Genomic DNA, 4,066 nt, shown 5'->3' with positions numbered 1-4,066 from the left:
AGGGGGAAACAGAGTTTATATGTGTGAATCAGTCCCCGCTCTCCACACAATTGTGGAGAATGTGCTGTACATTGGCTAGACCTTGATAGGGGTTCTAAATTTACTGCATGCATTGTCCTTGGTAAGTATTCTCTTTCTAACAGCCTATTTTAGAATTTTAAATATAGATGGGATCCAAGATGGCGGCGAGCAGTGTGGACCGCGTTTGGAGGCTCCAGTGAACAATTCAGGGAATTGTACAGATTTCTGAGCCAGGAACACCGAGGTCCGAACATCACGGCAGCGGGAGTGCTCCACGGTTCGGAGGGACCAGGGTGCGGAGGACCTACGGGCCCCTGCACACGGGAGGAGCGTGGTTTTTCTCTGATCGGAGCGGCAGCGGCAGAGGCAGCAGCACCAGCGGCACCAGCAGCGGCGGCTGAGGTTTGCAGCTCATAGCCTTCCGGTGGAGGCGATTGGTGTGGTGGCTGGTGGGAGTTGCTGTGGGAGAGGGGACTCGGGGCAGGATTTTGGTCGAGTGGAGCCTTTGGACCCAGACTGGACTCGGCAGACAGTTCGGCCCCAGAGTCCCGGGTACTGGCCCGGCCCAGCAAGCAATTCTGCCTGAGGCACTAACTCAGCTCCAGCCACAGCTCCCCTGCTGTGGCGCAGGCTTAGTTGAGCACGCTGCTCCACACTAGGCAGCACCTCAGCTCAGCGGCAGCTCCCCTGCGGTGACACAGTCTGGGCGGAGCACTTGGTTTCACCACAGGCGCTAACTCAGAGCAGCTGCAGTTCTCCTGCTGTGGCGCAGGCCTGGCCGAGCACTCAGTTCCACCCTAGGAGCCACCTCAGCTCAGTGGCAGCTCCCCAGCAGTGACACAGTCTGGGCAGAGCACTTGGTTCCACCATTGGCGCTAACTCAGAGCAGCCGCAGTTCTCCTGCTGTGGCGCAGGCTTGGTGACGTGCTCAGTTCCATCCTAGGCACCACCTCAGCTCAGTAGCAGCTCCCCTGCGGTGACACAGTCTGGGTAGAGCACTTGTTCCACCACTGGCGCTAACTCAAAGCAGCCGCAGTTCTCCTGCTGTGGCGCAGGCTGGACAGAGCTCTCGGTTCCACCAGCTCTAAGACTCTGGTTGGACACAGTGTGCAGTTTGAATCCAGAATTTCTAGCTGAGATTGGTGGTCAGTTCGGGCCCTGAGTCAATAACTGACCACAGCACGCACTTTGGGCCAAAAGGCCCTAGCGGAGCTTGGTGTGTAGTCCCAGCCCAAAAATTCTGGCTGGACCCTGTGTGCATTTTGGGCCCAGAATCCCTAGCTGAGCTTGGCAGCCGGTTCAGGCCCTGAGAATCTAGCTGAGTTCAGCCCGTGGTTCGGTCCCAGTGATACTGGCTGGACTTGGCAGGGAACACAGAAGGCTGTGGATACCTTGGCCTGACCCAACGCTCATTCAGAGACCCAGATCAATTGCAGGATCCACAGAAGAGGGTTGCTGAGGATCACTGGCTGTGAGAGACCAGAACAACAGGGCTAACCTCCTAACATCCACACCAGTGAAGCTTTGAGCTCGCAGCCTAGGGAAATCGTGAGAAAACAAGTGAATCTATCGTCAGACACCCTCCATTCAACTCTGGAAGCTACCCAACAAAAACAAAGACGGCAAGATGTCTAAAGGACAACGAAAAAGCATACGCAAAAAACCCCAAAACAACATGGCGTCTCCAGTTTCCAGCTATCCCAAAGAAAACAACCCAGAGAACTCAAATACAACGGAAATACAAGAAAATGACCTCAAATCCTTAGTAATGAGGATGATAATGGAGGAAACAAATAAAATTCGTAATCAAATGCAGGAAGACGCAGACAAACAGGTGAGAGACATAAAAGAAGCACATAGAGTGGAACTGAAAAAATTGCAGGAAAATGCAAACAACCAGATGAAAGAAATAACTAAAACGGTTCAAGCTCTGAAGACCTATAAAGAGGCAATGGAAGAAACTCAGGAATATACAAAAAATCAGATGAAAGAAATCAAAAAATCAGTTCAAGATCTGAAAATGAAAATAGGTTCAATGATAAACACACAGACAGAAGAAAAACGAGAACGTGAGACCTCAGAGAAGAAGGCGAGCAACACAGAGGTGAGCTTTTCTAACAGAATCCAAGAGATGGAAGAACGAATCTCAGGGCTAGAAGATACAATCACAGATATTGAATCAACCATTAAAGAAAATGCCAAATCTGGAAAACTCCTGACACAAGACATCCAAGAAATTAAGGACACCATGAAAAGAAGAAATCTGAGGATAATAGGCATTGAAGAAAGAGAAGACATCAGACTCCAGGGCCCAGAAACTATTCTCAACAAAATCATAGAAGAAAATTTCCCCAATCTAAAGAAAGAAATGCCTATAAACATACAAGAGGCCTAGAGAACACCAAATAGAATTGACCAGAAAAGAAAAACTGCCCGCCACATAATAATCAAAACACAAAACTTGCAGAACAAAGAAAAAATATTAAAAGCTGCAAGGGAAAAGGGCCAAATAACATTTAATGGTAAACCTATCAGAATTACACCCGACTTCTCAGCAGAGACCATAAAAGCCAGAAGGGCCTGGACAGAGATCCTGCAAACCCTAAGAGACCACAGATGCCAGGCCAGACTACTTTATCCAGCAAAATTATCAGTAACCATTGATGGAGAAAACAAAATATTCCACGACAAAAACAAATTCAAACAGTACCTATCCACAAATCCAGCTTTACAGAAGGTACTAGAAGGAAAACTCCATCCCAAAGGGTCAAGCTACAACCCAAACTACCCAGGAAATAGATAACTATCCCATGGCAAAAACACAACTACACAAATGCTCGACTGGAAACAACATCAAAATTAAGACTCTTAACAGTCACTGGTCATTAATATCTCTCAACATCAATGGCCTCAATTCTCCAATAAAGAGACACAGACTAACTGAATGGGTACATAAACAAGATCCAACATTCTTCTGCATCCAAGAAACACATCTCACCCATAATGAAAGGCATTACCTCAGGGTAAAAGGTTGGAAAAAAAATTTCCAAGCAAATGGTCACAAGAAGCAAGCAGGTGTAGCCATTTTAGTATCGAACAAAATAGACTTTCAACCAAAATTAATCAAAAGGGATGAGGAAGGACACTTCATACTCATCAAAGGTAAAGTCAACCAAGATGACATCACAATTCTGAACATCTATGCTCCCAATACAAGGGCACCCACATTTGTAAAAGATCTGCTAAAAAAGCTTAAACCACACATCGATCCCCACACAATAATAGTGGGAGACTTCAACACCCCACTCTCACTAAAGGATAAGTCATTGAAACAGAAACTAAGCCGAGAAATAACATCATTAACCAATGCCATGGGTCAAAAGGATCTAATAGATATCTATAGAACCTTTCACCCAAACAAGAAAGAATACACCTTCTTCTCTGCACCCCATGGAACCTTCTCCAAAATTGATCACATCGTAGGTCACAAAGCAAGCCTCAATAGATACAAGAGGATTGAAATAATACCTTGTATCCTATCAGATCACCATGCTCTTAGGCTGCAATTCAACAACAACAGAAATAACAAAAAGCCTACATGTACGTGGAAACTAAACAACTCTCTGCTAAATGACACCTGGGTCAGGGAAGAAATAAAGAAAGAAATCAAGGAGTTTCTGAAATTCAATGAAAATGAAGAAACAACATACCCAAATTTGTGGGATACATTGAAAGCAGTGCTAAGAGGAAAATTCATAGTACTTAGTGCCTTTAAAAAGAAATTGGAAACATCGCACATAAGCATCTTAACAACACAACTGGAAGCCCTAGAAAAAAAAGAAGCAGAAACACCCAAGAGGAGTAGACGCCTGGAAATAATCAAACTCAGGGCTGAAATTAACAAGTTAGAAACTAAGAAAACAGTCCAAAGAATCAACAAAACCAAAAGCTGGTTCTTTGAGAAAATCAACAAGATAGACAGACCATTAGCCAAACTAACTAAAAGGCAGAGAGACAGTATTGAAATCAACAAAATCAGAAATGA

Source organism: Acomys russatus, chromosome 20 (genome assembly GCF_903995435.1).
Source record: "Acomys russatus chromosome 20, mAcoRus1.1, whole genome shotgun sequence".
NCBI lineage: Eukaryota > Metazoa > Chordata > Mammalia > Rodentia > Muridae > Acomys > Acomys russatus.
The sequence above is the reverse complement of the archived record's forward strand: the minus strand, read 5'-3'. Positions refer to the sequence as shown.